We start from the raw sequence: 18,734 nt of genomic DNA on the forward strand, positions 1-18,734 counted from the left end.
TCTGCAGCTTGCTAAAAGGAGTGTGTATTATAAGGGGTTTGTTTTAGTCAAACTGCTTCTTTAAATACTAAATGTTGTTCTCTTTTTTATTGTTTTTAAGTTAAAACTGAAATTTTCATGTGTGTAAAAATGTTCAAGATGAACTTATTTCATCACAAAGTAATGCAGTTGAGAAGTGGTGGGGCAGCAGTTTATGCAGCAGAAGACAGCAGACGTGAATCAGTCTAAAATCAAATCTTCTGAGGCTTAAATAAAATCTCAAGTAAGGCAGAAGTTCTATTTTACTGAGGCTGTGATCTGCTGAGTTTTGATGAAAAATATATTGCTTCCACGTTATTTTTCAATTAAAAGCTAGAAACAGTAAAACGTCTTCATCCCTCTGTAGCTTAGTGAGTTTTGACTGCATGTTAGTACATTAAGCTTGAGCCGCAAAAGTGCCTTTTGGGATCCTTGGGTTTGCCATGGCTTGCCTCTGGCTCTATCAGTCAATCATTGTAGAGGTTTTGGTTCTGAATGAATAGGTGGCCAAGATATCAGAGGCTTAATTATTTTTAAAGCCACTCAGTAATTAATGCCAAGTAGCTCTGCCCATAAATATTTGGAGACAATTGTTGGAATGCAGTCATAATGATACGATGTTACAATCAGCCATAAATAATATATAATAAATCATAAAAACAGCTGTCCCTAGCCAGTGTCCCAGGACTGCGAGGAAGGCAGCTGCTCAGCAGTCCCCTCCTCTGCTGCCTGCCGGCTGCTTCTGTTCGCTGCTCCGCACAGCATGAGGTGGGTCTGGGAATCAGATGTATGTGCTGTGGAGAGGCAGCTGACGAGGAGTGGTGGATGGAGCAGCTCAGCAGCTGGGAGAGGCTTCCACATTTTCCAAGGGGGTAGCACAGGGCATGCTGTAGGGTGATCTGGTCCTCGGAGATAAGTGGTACCTCGGGGTGAGGGAAAGGGCAGAGTCCTCATTGGAAGGAGGAGGAAGCTCTGCCCTTGAAAGGGGGCACTGTGTCTTCATGGCTGTCTTTCTTTCCCCTGCCTCCCGTAAAATAGGTGTGAAATGTTGTACATATGGTGGCCTTTCCTCTTCCCCCCTGCCCCCCCACCTCCATGTGCACACTTTGTTTGGAGAGTGTAAATAACCCTTCTTGCATGGCCATAGGGTGATGTGTTCCTGGTTAGTTCTTAATGGTGCCTCTTGTGTTACTGACTGCGTGGCTAAGCAGCCCAGAAGTGGAGAGCGCTCAAGGCTGCATTGAAAAATCCAAGAGAACTAGCAGAAATTTTGAAAAGGGTGCATGACAGTGTGGAGAAATGTGTACAGAAAAAAGTCTTAGGGTTCAGGAAAAGGAGTATGAGATGAGATGCTTGGTTTTTTGCCCTAAAAAGAGCTTGACACATCCAGCAGGAAAAAAAAAAAAGCTTGAAAGAAAATTGTGGAAATGGTCATATAAGACTCGCAAAACTAAAGGGACAAAACCCAGCATTACTGATATCTACTGACAGCTAGTGATGGACGAGATGTGGGGAGACTTAAGATGACTGTAATAAGGGCTGTGCTCTAAAGCTGCGGTCTTCAGTAGTGGAGTTAATTCTGTGATTTCATCTGATCATCCAGTAAACTTCTTTTTAGCAGCAGCAGATGGTTTGGGAGGAGAACGTCTGCTTGTAGAATGGGAGCGCGTTTTAAATGTTCTTGGGGCATTCATTTCCTTTTGACCGACGAGGTAAAATACAGCTCAGCTCTTAAATGAGCTGTGCAAACTATTTCAGAGTTCTGAACTGCAGACGAATAACTTGAAGGTAAGTGCTGAAACTAAATAATTAGAGGAAAACCACACTATAACTCAAGTTATTTGATTAAAATCAGTAATTCAAACAGTTGTAGCTAGCCAAGTAACTTCTTTGTTAACCTACTTGTTAAGTTTTCATTCGGTAAAAGTTATTGTTAACATACCTTCCCATTAAGTAATTAGTTTGAGATCTGACTGTAGTAATGAAACGCTTGACAGGCAGGCATTTCCCCCTGGAAAACTGTTTGGATCAAATAGAAATTGTTCAAGTCAACGAAAGCCCAGCTCCTCCTCACCCCCTGGGGAAAAGAAATGCAGATGTGTAAAAACCCTGCTCTTAAGATTGAATGCAGAATCTGCAGCTATCCTGCCTCTGTCGTGGTTTCTCCTTCGTGTCAGCTGGCAGAAAACTGTTCTCTGAGCAACAGTTATTTAAATGACTGGTTTGATTTCATTTGTATAAAATGAATCAACAAAATGAATTTAGGCAGTGAAATGAAAATCACTGTGTATTTTTAAATCAACAGAATCCATCTTAGTAATTATTTTTCAGTGATTTGAAGCTAGCCTTATCATGGGAAGGCTGTAATACTTGTGGTTAACCAAATTACTGTTTTGTTTTTAGATACGTTGGAAGGAAAGTGAAGTTCTTTTGCTTTTAACTTGAAAAGAATTGCTGTGTCGATTCTAGAGTTCTTTATTTCTCTGTGTGTACAAAACTGCTACTTATTTTGGCTGAGAGGTACAGCTGGTGATTGACACCTCAGCGGGGCTAGATTAATAGCTGACAGCTAGATGTGGTTATTAGGACCTTGTTAGCAGTGAGTTCCTGGCTTCAGTTGAGTTATAGGTATTTACATGCACCACCATAGTGTTGGGACATTCAGTCCATGTGCTTGATTTTTTCAAGTCCTATTTTGGAAATGTACTTCAGCAAAGGCCGTGGGGTGGGGAGACAGGTTCTGTGGTGGCCAGTTGGTTGGCTAAGGTACAAAGCAGAGGGTAGGAGCAACTTGTTTGTTTTCACAGGGGAGGCATTTGTGTTGGGCTGGTCAGCTTCTGCCCTCCAAAATATTCATAAATGACGTGGAAAAGAGTGGAAAGTCGCATGCAAAATTTGCTGCTGTCTTTAACGTGCTCAAAGCTGAGTGCCAAGTGCAGGAGTGAGGTGGAGCCTGCAGTAATGAAGCTAAATGATTGGAAATATGACAAGAACATCAATTGCTTGGCTGTAAGCTGTGTAAGTCAAGGCATGATGCTTGGGCAGTTTGAATGTCTAACGAAATTAGGAAGAGAATCCTGGTTATTGGATGACTACCTGAAAATGTGATCTGACAGTCAAAGAAACAGAGCAGTAGGCATTGCTATAGAAGCAGTGGAGAGCAAAACACAGATTGCTGTCGTGTTGGTGCATATGTGCATGGTATGCCTATGTAGCAAGTGCTGTGCAGCTCTGAGTCCCTTCCTTAGGTCTCAGTAAACAAAGGGAAGAGAGTGATGGTTTGGAGAGAAGGAAAGATGCAGCTTTGAAACTGTGAGCAATATGGGTGCATGGAAAAGGTTGTCTGTCTCCTGGATGCTTTAAGGAGGTTCAGCAAATTGTCAGGTGGCGAGCTCAAAACAGTACGTTAAGATGCTGATCTCAGAGATGTTGTGTGGAAAAATGCATCAGGGTTGGATAAATGTGAAGACATAAGCAAGTGGCAGAATTCATTCTCAAGATACATCTCCTGTATATGTGTATTTTAGTTCTTTTACTCTTCCACACATTTATCAGAGATGGGATATCAGGTTGGATAGGCCTTTGGGGAGGGGCACTCTGATACTGTATAGTTGCTCTTAAATATCAACACTTTCAAAAATTGTTGAAAGTATTTGAGTGTAAGAGTTTTTTTCTGCCAAGAATAAGCTATGCTGGGCGTCTTGTTCTACGGAACTTCTTGTTTACAGCAGCTGCTGGCTACTGTGTAGGCTGAAGTTTCGAGCCCTATTCGTTAAGTGTGTACCATAAACATGAAGTGATCTATGTTATTTATAGTCAAATATAGGAATACTTAAACAACAAACAGTTACGGTAATAGCTTTGATACGAGATTAAATGGTAGGACTCTACAGCGGTGCTGCCAGGATTGAAGAATCCCATGTTAAAGGTGCCCAGTCTCTTTTGGAGAAGGTTTTTGTTTCGTGTTACCAGTTCACTACCAGATTTATTCTGTCTTGTTTACCTGTGGCCGTGTGACTTGGCTTTCCGTGATAACTCTTGGCTCTCTTCAGCATAAATGCATTCTTTTGATGTTTCCTGCCCTTCCTTGTAGGGGAGGAGGCAGGGAAAGTCCAGCTGAGTCATCAGCAGACTCATCCCAGTTACAGGGCCTTTCTGCAATTAAAACTTCGTGCTTACGTTGCCTCAGCATAATTTGTACTTGGATATACCAGGATGGAGAGGGGTATTAATGCAAACTGTTATCAACTAGAGTGATCTGAAGCGATATCCTAACTCAGCAGAGAGTGCATGTTCAGTCAGTACTACTGGCACGCTCAAATTAAGTTGATTTTCCTGAGTACTTGCATTTTTTAATGCCTGGGAATAGTCAGGAGAAGGACTCCTCATCTCCTTACTGTCTTTGCATTACTAATTAGCTTTCACTGTGCGTTATGGAATTTTATTCAGTAACGAATGGTGTCTAGGATTTTTCCTATGAACAAATATTCATAAGCAATATCCCACCTCTCCAGAGAAAACTTTATCAGATATTGAAGGCTTAGAATTTTCTTTGTATTGTTTTCTTGTAAATAAGGAAAACGGCTCCAAAAAATTAAAACAACAACAACAACAACAAAAAACAACCCAAAACTGCTGATGGACACTTCTTGTTTTGATAGCGAGGCTCTTTCACTCCTAGTTGGTATCTTGGGGCACTGATAACTTAGTTCAGCTGTGAGCTGGTTCACATCCAGGTCTCTCAAAGGCTGTAGTAACTGATATCTAATGCTTTTGCCAAGACACAAAAGTTGGTGTTATGAAACTCTGTAGATATATTGCAGTCTAATAATTGGTATCAAGAGATCAAAAAACTTATTTTCTCCTCAGCCTTCAGAAGGCTGTGTGTGCTTTTACTCATGGGAGGTTAGAGTGGTTCTGAAGTGAGTAGGCCTTTGGGCCAAAGATTTGTAGTTTTGAGATTGTTCTGCTACAGATTTTTTCTGTTTGTTTTTTTTAAGTGTTGAGGAGGTACAAGCAGCTTCAGGAATACCTATTCCCTCAGGTGCCGTGATTTGACTGGAATGAGAATAATTTGTGCCATTAAATTATCTGCTGTGGAGTTTTGGGTAGAGCTAGTTTGCAGCATTAGCATAAAAATACAAGTCTGCATCAGCATACCGATTTCGAAGGCTTAAGAGTTACCAGACTTGTTCCTCAGCATGATTATGTTGAAACTTTCTATGATACGTCAGTGACTCGAATGTGTTTTCCCTTTGGAATCATTTGGATTATCTGGGGAATTGCCTAACTGGAAATATTCTTAAATTGTGCTGCTCTTCAGTTCTTAAATACTGTATTTTCATCTGCTGGTGGTCGCTTCCAGTGGGATTTGGCGGTCATCTTCTTTTTCCATGACTGAACACATTCTTATGCTTTATATTTGTTTGAACAAATTTAAATCTGTTGTTTCAGGGAAGCTTTCTTCATGATTGAAAGCTGATATTGTAGAAAGAACCCTCCTATCTGTACCATTGTCAGCTTACATAACATAAAACACTGTAAGGTTTGAATAAATGAAAGGAGAAACACTTGGCTTTTATTTTGTCTTTCTTTAAATGCAGTGACAATTTTATTAAGGAGTAAGTTGCAGCTGAATTAGTAATTTCTTGTGTTTTTTTGTGGGTCCTCCTGGTCTTCCATCCTGCTTTTACATGTGGAATTTGAGGCACGTTGGTTTTACACTTACTAGCTTTTGCTGGCATAAGTGCCCCCTCTTCCTATCCTGTGACTACAGTAGATGTACAGATGTACCTGTTTCCACTCTGGTGGAAACCTTGCCTTTGAAGTTGGATTTTTAATATTTGCCTTTAGAGGCTGTTTCCTCCTTCGGTTCAGAGGGACAATGCTTTCGACTTTGGAATTTTCAAAATCAAATTGTAATGAAACAACTGATAATTCAGTCAGTTATGAAGCTAACTTACTGGAATGAGATCTTTTAAAAGAGATGGTATCACTTGAACAACGTCTGAGAATTGCATCAAATATATTTGTACCTGCCATTGCTTTCTTTATGCTCACAGGAGGAAGTTTTTCACGCAGAGGGTGGTGACGCACTGGAACAGGTTGCCCAAGGAGGTTGTGGATGCCGCATCCATGGAGGCATTCAAGGCCAGGCTGGATGTGGCTCTGGGCAGCCTGGTCTGGTGGTTGGTGACCCTGCACATAGCAGGGGAGTTGAAACTGCATGATCTTTGAGGTCCTTTTTAACCCAGGCCATTCTACGATCCTATGATTCTCATCTTTCTAGATGTCTACGTTCTTTTAATTCTGTGGATACGTATTTTACAAGTGGTAGTGTGGTCTGGGCTTGGGGATCAAACTGCTGGGTTTTTCACTTGAGCTGTTATCTAAAAATATTTGGTACTTTTTTTTTGGTCAACACTTTAAAGATTAGAAGCTTAGGAGAGAGAAACATTCCTGAATCCCTCCCTGCCCCCCCCCCCCCCCCCCCCCTCCAGCAACCACCACCATAATTAAAGCATCTCTTTGTGCAAATCTTCCTTTTGACCAATGTGAGGCTCACAGGAAGGGCTGGAAGCAAACTGGTTCTGGGGAGTGTGGTAGGAAACGTGGGCAGGAAGCAGTGCTCAGGGAAAGGGAAGCAAAAGGGAGCTGACTTAGTGGAGCGGCACCGAGCAGGAGAGACAGAGAGGAAATGGTCAGCAGCCAGTGCTAAAGTGGAGATGGAGAAGTTCAGGGAGTCACCACCCATGTGCTCACTGTTTGAGCCACCTGCCTCCTGAGCCCTTGCTAGTCAGTGCTGAAATAAAACAAAATTCACAAAAAGCTGGATGAAATCTGGGATGCACAATCTTAACCCCTTCTTTATGTCAGCACACGTAATTGCTCAGTGAGCCCTTGTGCTCTTAGGGATACTCCTCTGGCCAGGTTGCATCTGGCTGGGTCACATTCCAGCATCTGCTCATGCTGACCTCAGAATTGCCCAGCTGGTGGTGCAGGAGTGGGAATGCCTGAGAAGACAGAGGCTGCCCTTTCCTCTGGACTTAAAGTGAATGTCCTTTAATATCCTTACATGAGCACAGGGCTCTGTGGAACTTGCTCTCGGTTACCAGCCCTAGTATCCCCTCAGTTTAGATAGGTTAGAACCTCCATTAGAAGCCAAAGGTTGGTCCTGTTTTATAGAACTAGAGCAGTGTTCAGATTCGAACTTTTGTGTGTGTTTTTATTTTAGCTTTCCCTTTTCAATCCTTTTTGCACACAGATGTGATTTGTTTTAAGAAGTGTATTTTATTTCTTTACAAAAGAACTCTTCTCTTCTTCCACCTGGGATATTTGCAGCTATTTGGTTACCGAAGAGATGAAAGAATGCCCTCTTTCCAGCAAAGAGAGCTGTGCATGGTTTTGTTATATGTGCATCATGTGCATTGAAATGAGGGAAGACGCTTCCAGTATCTATCAGTGAATTGTTTTCCTTGAGCATGAATGCCTTGTTTGCTTTCCTTCCCTTCAACATAATCATTTAGAAGCAATAAAACTTGAAAATAAAGCTCAAATTCATTTCTAAGACTTCTTTATGATGAAACAGAAGTGATACATGGGATGGCTTAGTGGTCTGAGCGTTGAGTTTGATTTATAAACTCCTGAATCAACATTCTTACTGCTTTTTATTGATCTTGATACATTATCTTAAAAGTATTCAGTTAGATTTCTCTCAGATGCTGGGCAAGGTTAGTAACAATGTTGCTCCTGCGTATAAAGAGGCTTATACTTATGCTGATACTGATGAGTGGCATGACAATTATTTATTCACGACCCAAAGTCTTAGAACTCCTGATTCAGGTTCTTATTCAGGTATCCAGTACTCTAAAACATGTCAATTCCCTGCTCGTCTTCTGACTCCTATGGAAGAAATAGGCTTTTAAGAGGTGAGCTGGTTGGAAGTAAACTCGTGCAACAATATGTCAGTGCTTCTTGTGTGGGAATTCAGCAGTGGTAGAGGTTAGCCTGTGGGCAGAGAAGTTGCACAAGGTGTGGAAGAAAGTGGCAAACAAGTGACAAGTGAATCACTCTCTGATTGATCTGCCGCTGTCAGTAGGAATTGTTCTTTTGCTTCTGTTGCTCCACCACCTTAGCATCCCTGAGACAGTACCAGTGGTCTGGGAGCAGTTGTTTCCTCCACTTCTGCAGCTCTTGTATTATCCTGAGCAAGCTTACGCTTCTGGGAGTGGGTTCACAATGTATGGATTAACCTTGTAGAAATTAAACATTGAGAAATCTTCATTTCTGGAGCTTGGCAGGTTTTTATGGAACACTATGAACGTTTTAATTTTGGGAAATTAGAGGCGTTGGTCTCCAAGAATGCAACGTTTCAGTATACAGCACAAAATGTTTCTTTACTTATGTTGATATAGCATGTTTTAGGGAAAGCCAAACAGTAACATTTTGGCTTTCACTTTTTATATTTTGTTAAATATAAATTTTGTTTTCTTTCAAGAAGAAATTTTCACATGTAGTACAAGTTTCCAAAAGGAATGTGTACCTACTTACAGCAGATCTTTATTTTTTGTCAGACAGACCGAATAAGTGAATCAGTTGAATTAGAAAAGCATTAGTAAATTTTAATTGTTCTACGGTAGTATTTTATTATGTCTTATGTAACTCCTACAGCCAAAGAACATAATGACCATTGTAATTAAGAATTTAGTTTTCTAAAGATTTTGAATTTAGTGGTCTTATGAGAGAGAGAGGATGAGTAACAAGCTTCATAACTAACTTCCCTAAACCAAGTTGTCAGTATGAACTTCATTCTTTACGCTCTTCTTTTCCATCTCTCCTCCTCTCCAGATGGCCCTCTCTCCACTTGCGTTCTGGTACTTCATATCTCTTTTGGCCCTGCAAGACTCTGATAACTGTGATAATACTGTAATTTTCCTTACATGTGAGCACTTAATGATACGAAGTCCTTTATTTTATTTTTGGAAGAAGTCTTTCTCTAGCAGCCAATTGTTGCTAAATATAGTGGGAGGACTGTAATATATAGTGCCTGTTTGAACTTAAAGCTGTGCTTACTGTAAAGTGTTGATCTCTGCTTTTACATAGAGAACTGTGTGTGAAGCACAGTAGTTACTAAAACTATGCTAATTTTTGAGCTTTATAGTTGTTTTTCGTATCTCAGTTTATTAATGGGATATTGTAAATATTCACTGTGGCAAGGACTGTCACTTGTGGAAATATGGATAAATGCCTATAATACTAGAAGGCTACTTAGTTCTTATGCCTTTTTCTCCACTATCCTCCCTTGGAATGTTTCAAGAAAACTTGTTGGAAAGCCCATAATTCTGTGACTAAGACATGTTCTTTGGGATCTAGGGGATTCTTGCTATTTGAGATAGATCACTTGTTAACCATTTGTTTCATGACTGTATGGTTAATATTCCCGTGTGCTTGTGAGGTGCTCCGTAGCAGTGCTAAGCGTGAGGCTGCAGAACAGTTCTGTAGTTCCCTTCTGTAGTGCACAGCCCCAGGTAGATCAAAAACTTCTTTTCCATGTCATGTAACACAGAAATGTTTTGCTCGGCCGCACTTTGTCAGAAATATGCATCTGGATTGGATAATGGAGGAAGACACGCAGTAGCAGCCAGAAACTGTCACAACGGCCACAAACTGAAGGCCAAAGCTCAGCTTACCATCAGCTATTTCTGCTGCTAGTTCCTGCTGCTGAATGGCAAAGGTTGTGAAGTTGGGAGTGAGGCTGTAATCAATATGTGGCTGCTGCGGCTTGAGGAGAGTAACCCTAATGGGCTCAATCCTAAAAGCAGGGAGCTGTGTTCCAAGCTGTGCCTCCAGTTTGGTGGTGGAGAGGGACAGGTTGTAATGCGTTGCTTTAGACACAATTCCAGTTATAAAATAAAACAAAATTAAAGCCTGATATTACACAGGCGCATTGCATTTGAGACCCACTGTGTAGGGATTTTTACATTTTGCTATAGGTTTTGTAAAGAACAGCTGGAGCTCATTAGGTGGTCTTTTACTGAAGATAAGGTGCTTAGCATTTCGTAGAACAATGTTAATCAGACTGGCTGGATAACTAAAATATGATTTGGATGCTATAATTAAGAGTTATCTCAATTGGTACCTCTAAATGAGGTGTTTGTCCGCGGAGAAGGAAGCGTATTTTTTTGCAGGCAGGGGGTAAGTTTAGTTTTAATGATATTTTCTGATTTAATTGTTAGTTTAGTTCAATTACTCCAGGAGCTGGAAAAAGACCTGGCTATGACATGTCATCATATGCATATTAGATAACGCATTCAAAGGCTTTCTTTATTTGTTGCTGTGACTAAAGAGCGAGAGCTTGAGAAGTGTCTTGGGCTCTTTGACATAAATGGATCTTGGGCAGAATACATAACATCAAAGGATTTACATTCAAAGAAGTCTGTGATTTCAAGCCCACTTTGTCATGCTGAAGTTAATAAAATACTGCAATGAGAAGGCCATTTGAACAACTGCTGTCTTCCCACCTCGAGAGAAAAGCAGAATTGATTCATGTCGATCTCTTCTGGCTTTGTATTCACAGGCAGCCATTGAGGTCTCCTCAAGTTGGCAATTCCAGCATGGTGTCCACACACCCCGGAGACCCTGTGGCCTGGGACAGGTGATGGCAGAAGGCAGGTTTACGTACTAAGCAACAGCACATGTGTAGGGGCAGTTTCTAAATAGAATTGTGGTATTATTGCTGAGAAACTCCTAGAGGCTTACAAATTAAAAAAAAAATTAAAAATAAAGGGAAAATTGCCAGCAGAATGTTGTATGCTGCCTCCCTTCAGCGTGGACCTGGTGTCAATGGTTAGACTTAAGTCTGAAATCTGCTACCTGAATTGTCTCACAGGGTGGCATTAGGAAGCGCATAGAATGCCTGTAGCCTGCAGTGTGTCCCCTGCACGTCTGCTGACTTCTACCAGAGAACACACGAGTAACGTGAGTCAGTTGGAACAGGCTGACGGGGCCAGCAAACCCTATCAGTGTTTCCATTTGACAGGGTGGAAACGGGCTGTTCAGGGTATGCCTGGTGTCACGCAGGCCACAATCCTCCGCCCTCTTCTGCCCACAGCCGGGCTCAGCCATTGGCTGACTGAGGAGCACCTGTGGCAGCAGCAGGGTCACACGTGGCTCTGTCCTCAGTAGTTGCACAAGCTTGGATGCCAGGTTGGCTTGTTACATGCTTATGTCCTCAAAAAAGCAAAAAACTGGAGGAAGTAGTTTCACATCCTGCTTTATCTTCTAATGATGAAGCTTTAGAATGTAGCTTTCTGCATTTAAGCGACTTTTACTATGTCTAGATTGGGTATTCAAAGGTTCTTACGCAGAACTGTAGGACCCAATACATGTGAAAATATCTACCTTATGTCAGTCTTACAAAAACACCTGTTTATGGCTGGAAAGCCACAGACGTAGAGCTGTGGAAGAATCAATCATCATGTTTTTCTTTTAGCTTCTGTACACATCCTCTGAGTTGCAGATGCTGAAGAAGTAGGTGCTCTACCACTTCAGCATCTGCTCATATTCAAAAGCAAAGAAAAAGTTGTGGGGAGAAATGCATTACGTAGGAAAACCTGGGCTGTGAGTAGTTGAAGTCTGACCCGGACGTTGTATTTCTCTTTCAGCCACTTTACCTGTTTAGCTCTAATGTACCTACATATAGGTGCAAAAGATGAAAATTTGCTTTTCTCCATCTCTTTTCGGCATCTCTGAGCTCATTTATAGGAATTCAGCCAAAACCAAAGCACTGCTGTGAACCATCTAATTGCCTCCATGGGTGGAGATGGGCATGGGGGTTTAACAAAGTCTGGGAGCCATCGAGGCAGGCTGGGGGATCTGCTCTCTGAGCTCTGGTGCAGTTTCTTTGGAAAGCAGTTTTAAAGGGAGAGTTTGTTCTGTCATCTTTTATACTCTTTGATTCACATCTCTTCTGTTAGGGACATTGTGTGCAGGATGCTCTTGAGGAGGAACAAGGTTTCCAACAGAACATGAAAAAGAAAGGAGTGGAATTCTCTCAGGAGCCTTTTTGGTTATATTCCTATTGCAAATTAAAGATGTGCAGCAGTTGGATACCAGCATCTCCTGCACTCACCCACTCCTTAGAAGTGTATCACTAGTACTAAAATACTGTAGCTGTGTAAATCAGAAACCGTTGTCTGGTAATTTCATAAATTGCTTACTTCTACTTTTCTCAAACCTTTATTAGCTAGAATGCCTCAAAATAAAAATGACTTCTGCAGTATTTTCAGAAAGTTGTGCAAATAAGCAATAAAAAAGCCATTGTAACCAGGCCTTGGAACTGTGGGACCTTTCTTTAAAAAGTAACCCTGCCTGTGTCAGGTAGCTCTATTGCATTCTGTACATCAGCTGTCGTATGAACAAAGGCGATTATTAGTCAGAGGAAGATGTACTAAATACAAACATCTGAAATCACAGGGGTTTTCCTTATGGTGTTTGAGTACTTGTATTTATAGCTGGGAGGCTTTAAGGATGTGAGCCGAGTAAGGCTTATAAAAGAGGTAATGGCTCTTTCTTTCTGACTATATTGCACAGCCTAACTATAGGAACCTTTGAGGGCAGTCAGCCTCTTTTTTCAGGTTTGAATGTAAAATTTGGTAAGCATGGCTTAGCCATCCTGCTTGTTTGCTTAATCAAGATATCCTTTCCCTAGAATATTAAACGTAAACGGGTACTCAAAGCACATTTTATGAATATTTCGACTAGAATGTCCAATGTTTGTCCATTCCAAATTATGATTGTTAAAATAAATGTGTTTTTTAAATCCAAACAAGATTTTATTGTTTTGGTTTGTTTGTTTTTTTTTTTTTTACCATCACCAGTCTTTCGAAAAAGGATACTTGTGAAGATTGCATGGGCCATTGAGCTGTGCCTCCGGCTGTCACATTACCATCTTAAAAAGTACTTTCCATAACCATATCAAACTTAAACTTGGCTTTTGCTTTCACTGCCCTTTTTGGAGATTCTGACCCAAATCTGATTACTGTGATTCTTGGAAAACGCATCAGACTTCCTATGCTAAATATATGAATTGCTGGTTTTATACTCAATTTGGTTTTGTGCCAGTTTTATCTTTCATCTTGATTCCTTTTCTTTGCTGGTGTTTTCTTAAAGAGTGATGTCTGAAGTTTCTACCCTTCTCCTTTAAGATATTCCGTACATATATCTGTTTTAAGGATAATAGTTGTTCATGTGAATTATCAGAGCTGTATACAATATCGTGCCATTAGACAAATACTTCCCTGGCTTTAGTGGGAGTCATCGTGAGATGCATATTAGCCTTTAATTTTCTTCTCCTCTTGTTTGTAGACATCCTGTGGTTAAGTACAAACTTATTTAGTCTTGAGCTATCTTACCTTGTTACCTGTAAACATAAATGAATACCAAAAGTCAGGAGTGATAACAAAAATTGTAAGTATTGAAGTATTTCAAGTTTGGACGTGTGTATGAAAATCGTAATTAAAGTTGTGAGGGCTTCGCACTGATGGGCTTAATTTCTGTCAAAGTATTTGCAGTTGTAATGTGCCTGCAAACTTCAGAACTTCTAAAATGGAGCTAGGAATCTGGATAAGCACAGACTGATACAGTCACAACTGTGCAATGCTTAAAGGACACCTTCCTTTGCAATAACATTTAGAAATACCGATTCCTCTTACTCATCTGCAAGCCTCTTCCCACAGCTTGAGCTCAGGGCTATAATGGAACCTATTATAGGCAAAGGTCTGTGACTCAGCCATCGAACCATTCAAACTCTCGGCTTTTTAATTGACACCATTAAATCTTTAGTAGTTTTTCCCCTCATAAAATGTGTATCGTTGGTGTAAAATGAATTGCTGCTGAAGATATATTGTACCTTTTGCATTCACATTTCTGTGAGTTGACGAACTGCGGGTGATTCAGTTGAGTTCTTCTGTTGCTTCCTCTGTTGTATGCATTGGGAAGTGAGCGTGGAAATGGCCTCAAGTTGTGCCAGGAGAGTCCCAGTTGGATGTTTGGAAGAATTTCTTCTCTGGAAGAGGGATCAGGTGCTGGAATGGGCTGCCCGGGGAGCTGACAGAGTCACTGTCCCTGGAGATGTTCAAGAAACATTTAGATGTTGTACTGAGGGATGTGGTTTAGTGGGGAAAAACTGATGGTAGGTGGACGGTTGGACTGGATGATCTTGGAGGTCTTTTCCAATCTTAGTGATTCTGTGATTCTACGACTCCGTTTTGGGAAGAGAAACAGAAATCAGGGGAGATAATTTAAAGAACACAGTGAAAATTAAATGCTCATATCTAAATACATGTTTTTATTTTAACAAAGACAGCTTTTAACTCTTCTGTTGTTGTCTTTCCACATACTTAGTATATGACATCTTTGTTTAATATATGATACCTTGTTTGTATGGCAGTAGTTTTTGTTTGCATATACTCTTAAGTGTCTGCTGCAAGTAAGTTTCACAAAACAACAGTGAGCTATAGGAAAAAAAATGTTAGTGTGATTTTTAGTATACGTATTTCAGCTGATTGAGGTTGCTGAATGATAGCAAACTGCAAAACTGAGAGTTCAGAAAGGTCAGAAGTAGAACTGTCACAACACATTCCTCGTTCCTATGAAGCAGGGTGCAATCTGCAGCTATGTTCTCTCTGTTCCTCTTCTTTCAGATCTTCTGTGATATAAATTGCTGTTTAACTTATTTGCTTGTATTGTCTGAGCTACCTCCTGATAATTTGACTATATATTATCCAGTAAATGTTGTGAATATCACTTTATCTCATAAAAAAAAGACTGACTCTTCCCACAGACTCTCTGTTTTCATATCTTGCTAAAGAATTAATTGCAAACTGAGCTCTTCTGTGGTAATTTTAATCATAATAAGGGAAACCTCAACAGCTACTAGTGAATTCATCTTCTAAACCCTCCTATAGTATTTTTTCCCCACTTTACGTGAGGAAGCTCAGACAGACAGACAGAGAGAGTTCCCTGAGGCCAGAGAGCAGTAGAGGTAGGATGTGGGGCTTTTTAGCATACAGCTAGGCTGCATAGCTCTGATGCTGAAGCCAGTAGTTATCTAAATAGAATAGGTGCTTGGGGCCATGATTGGTGAGCACTTCTCAAGAAGAGGGGCCACGGCAAGCCCTTTGCTGGAGACCCATGTTGAGGAAGAAGTGTGTTGTTTTATGAAACAACAACAATAATAGACCAGGAAGCCTTTCTTGAAAGAAATAGAAAAGTATCGTGGTGAGTTGAGACTGGTGGGGAAAAAAAGTGAGTTATCTTCCCTGGTGTCCACTGCTTTGATCACAGACCACCTCTTTGCAGTCTGTCCCTTTTCTGAACTTAGGTTTTCAAGATAACCTGAGTCTTCTCTTTAGGATGCTATCTTAGTCATTCAGAGCTGATTTAATCTAGGAGTCTCATCCACCCTGTGTGCTGAACAAAACAGCAAGTCTTGAAATAGCTAGGAGGAGTCAGTCTGTATGTTTGAGATATTACTGTCAAAGTTATGTACTCAGAAGCAGAACTTGCTCCATAAAGTACATTAACTAGGGTAGTTCTTTGTTCTGAAGGGTTTGAAGTAATTAACTGAAAATGAAAAATATATAAAATATATATGTATATGTGAAGTATGTTTGTAAATTGTAATTGTTTTTCTTGGGGTTAACTATTGTTTTTTCAAGACAGCAGTGCATGTTCACTATTTTGCGTATGGAGTGACTCATTTGGTTGTTGGAGAAACCTTTGAATTTCTAGATAAAAGTGGGTTAGAAAAGTCACTCCAAGTTATGTGGAACAACTAACAGAAATAAAAGTGGTAGTGAGGTTATGGATTTTCTTTTTCTCTTCTGAGGTGGAACTTCTTTGTAACTGAGGAAATGGCATTTTGAACAACAAAATGAAATATTAACTTTTGGATCATTTTGAGCAGTGAATCTCCTAGTAGTAAGCATACTCACATGTGCTGTGAGATTGAAATAGCAGCAAGTTAAACATCTTGAAACTTGGAGGAGACATAAACAATAGGGACAGGATGATTGAGTTACTGTGGATGTCATTGTATATCAGAAAACATTTACCAAATATGGCCTTTTTTGGGAAATTCTGAGTTCAGAACCTTCTCATCAGGATATGACAGTACATTGAAATATGAAAAGGGGGGAAGAAAGTTTTAGACTAGGACTAACTTCTGTCGCTTTGGTGGTGCCTTGATTTTACTGTATTACAAATCTATGGGATTGGATGAATTGTATGAGTGTTTTTACTGTTGTATTTTTTTCATTAGTTTGTACCATTTTGTGGGGTTTTTGATATTTTTTTTCTTAAAAAACAAACCAATATCATTAGCTCAGGTAATGAATCTAGAACATTTTGTCTTTTGATTGTGGATACAATGCACTTTTACCTTGGGGAAAGAAGAAATGGCAAAGAGAAGAAAAGGGATATTTTACTACTAGTCTGCTGGGGTCTGTTGTAAGTCATCCAAATAAAATATTGATGAATAGGAAGTTTTTCAGCTCCAAACTGACCAAATTGTAGTTTGTGTGGTGGTAGTGTTTCCTCTAGAGCTTTAAACTCATTTTTCTTAAGTTAGTAAGCCATATTTACAAGACATCCTGCCAAAACTGAAAAATCTTGATGCAAACAATAGAAGAATTCAGGGTAGTTGGTTACTTAATGAAAGTACTTACGGATGTTATTGTGAAAGTATGGTATACTTACGTAGGACTTCCTTTCTGTGTACAAGAATACAACTCAGATTTGAGTCCTTTGTTGTGTTTGGACTCTTAAGCATGTGAGGCCATTTCCCTCATTTTGGATGCTACTAGAACATGGTAAATATTTATACTTCTGGGGAAAAGTTGCTGTTTTTGTCATGTGAGCTTACAGGTGGGAGTAGTGATGAGGTTCTCATTAGAGCTTCCCTATGAATTGTATCAATCAATGGTTAATTATATATATATATTTTTTGTATGTGCTGGCTTAAATGTGCATGTCTAGAATCCAAAGGGAGGCTTAAAATAACTCTGAAACATAGAATTTGGGCTTTTTTTCCCCTCCTAGAGAAAGTAAGAAAGGTGCTAGGAAAGTGATAGATATCTTAAATCTTACCTAAAATCTTACTACATACACCGATTTTCTAAAAGTAAATACAAAACCATCTTGTTTGTGTCTGCAATATCTTACTGTTTTATGAACGTATCAGCAATTATATCTACAGCCACTCAGTTGCTGCCTTCGTTTATTTCTGCAAGAGAAGGCTTGGTTGGCAGTGGAGAACCATAGCCTGCCTCCCAAGACCTTGGCATCTCTTTATGTTGGCTAATCCCATTGGAGATCCTTGGAAGAGGGGCTGGAAACTGCCCTGGTGCCAGGGCTATATGATACACAGTGTGTGGCTTGCAAGGAGAAAAATTCACAAGGGTTGGCTCTGCCTGGTAGACTCCCAAAGCTGGTAGGGCTCCACTGTGAAGATACTGAAACCCAGAAGAAGGGAGGTGATGGTGTGTGTATCTGAGTGTGGCAAATAGTTGCAGAAATGAAGGGTATAAAGCTGAATTAGAGGATTTGCTGATATGGGCATGGTAGGAAAAAAGAAAAAAAGAACATACTATGCAGTGGTGACATGTAAATAGATTGGGGCAATATGCAGATATATCCATGGCACTCTTATCTGTGCTCATCTCTACTCCTAGTGTACTTCCATGGAGTGTTTGCTGAGGTTTGGTCCATTGGGTTCATTGTTGGTTCTAAAGCTTTTCACTCTGTCCTTACAGGCAAGGGAACACACTCACAGTGTGTTCATCAAACTGGTGACAATTCTGAAGCTTGCATGTGTGTCAGTGTTAGGCAGAGAGAAAATGAGTTGTAAACTTGCTGGACTGATCACCTTTGGCTATATCCAGTCAAAACAAAGCAACAAACAGGAAAAAAAATATATATATGCTACTTCTCCCTTTTATTGTTATTATTTTCTCTCCCTCAAGTTGAGTATACTTGAGGTGAAAATATAAGAAGTCGTGGTCAATGGAGCTGAATCCACTTGGCGGCCGGTCACAAGCAGTGTCCCCCAAGGCTCAGTACTGAGGCCGCTTCTGTTTAACATCTTCATTGATGATTTTGATGAGGGGATTGAGTGCACCCTCACTAAGTTTGCAGACAACACCAAACTGGGAGGGAGTGTTGATCTGCCAGAGGGGAGAAGGGCACTACAGAGGGACCTGGATAGACTGGATCGATGGGCCAAGGTTAACGGCATGAGTTTCAATAGGGCCAACTGTCGGGTCCTGCATTTTGGTCACAACAACCCCAGGCAACTCTACAGGCTTGGGGAGGTGTGGCTGGAAAGCTGCCTGATGGAAAGGGACCTTGGTGTAGTGATGGGCAGTCAGCTGAATATGAGCCAGCAGTGTGCCCAGGTGGCCAAGAAGACCAATGGCATCCTGGCTTGTATCAGGAATGGTGTGGTGAGCAGGACTAGGGAAGTCGTCCTGCCCCTCAGTACTCAGCTGAGTACTGAGCATTGGTGAGGCTTCACCTCGAGTACTGTGTTCAGTTTTGGGCACCTCAGTACATGAAGGACATGGAGGTACTGGAGCAGGTCCAGAGAAGGGCAACGAGGCTAGTTGAAGGGCTTGGAAAATCAGCCCTAAGAGGAGAGGCTGAGGGAGCTGGGGCTG

The 18,734-nt window shown here is 40.7% G+C and overlaps 1 protein-coding gene across 9 annotated transcripts in view; it reads left to right on the top strand.

The window, feature by feature from the left end:
• Positions 1–18,734, top strand: part of CHD7 (chromodomain helicase DNA binding protein 7) — a 129,873-nt gene that overhangs the window by 41,917 nt on the left and 69,222 nt on the right. The gene's annotated exons all lie outside the window — the stretch shown is intronic.

Source organism: Gallus gallus, chromosome 2, assembly GCF_016699485.2.
Source record: "Gallus gallus isolate bGalGal1 chromosome 2, bGalGal1.mat.broiler.GRCg7b, whole genome shotgun sequence".
In the NCBI taxonomy this organism is placed as follows: domain Eukaryota; kingdom Metazoa; phylum Chordata; class Aves; order Galliformes; family Phasianidae; genus Gallus; species Gallus gallus.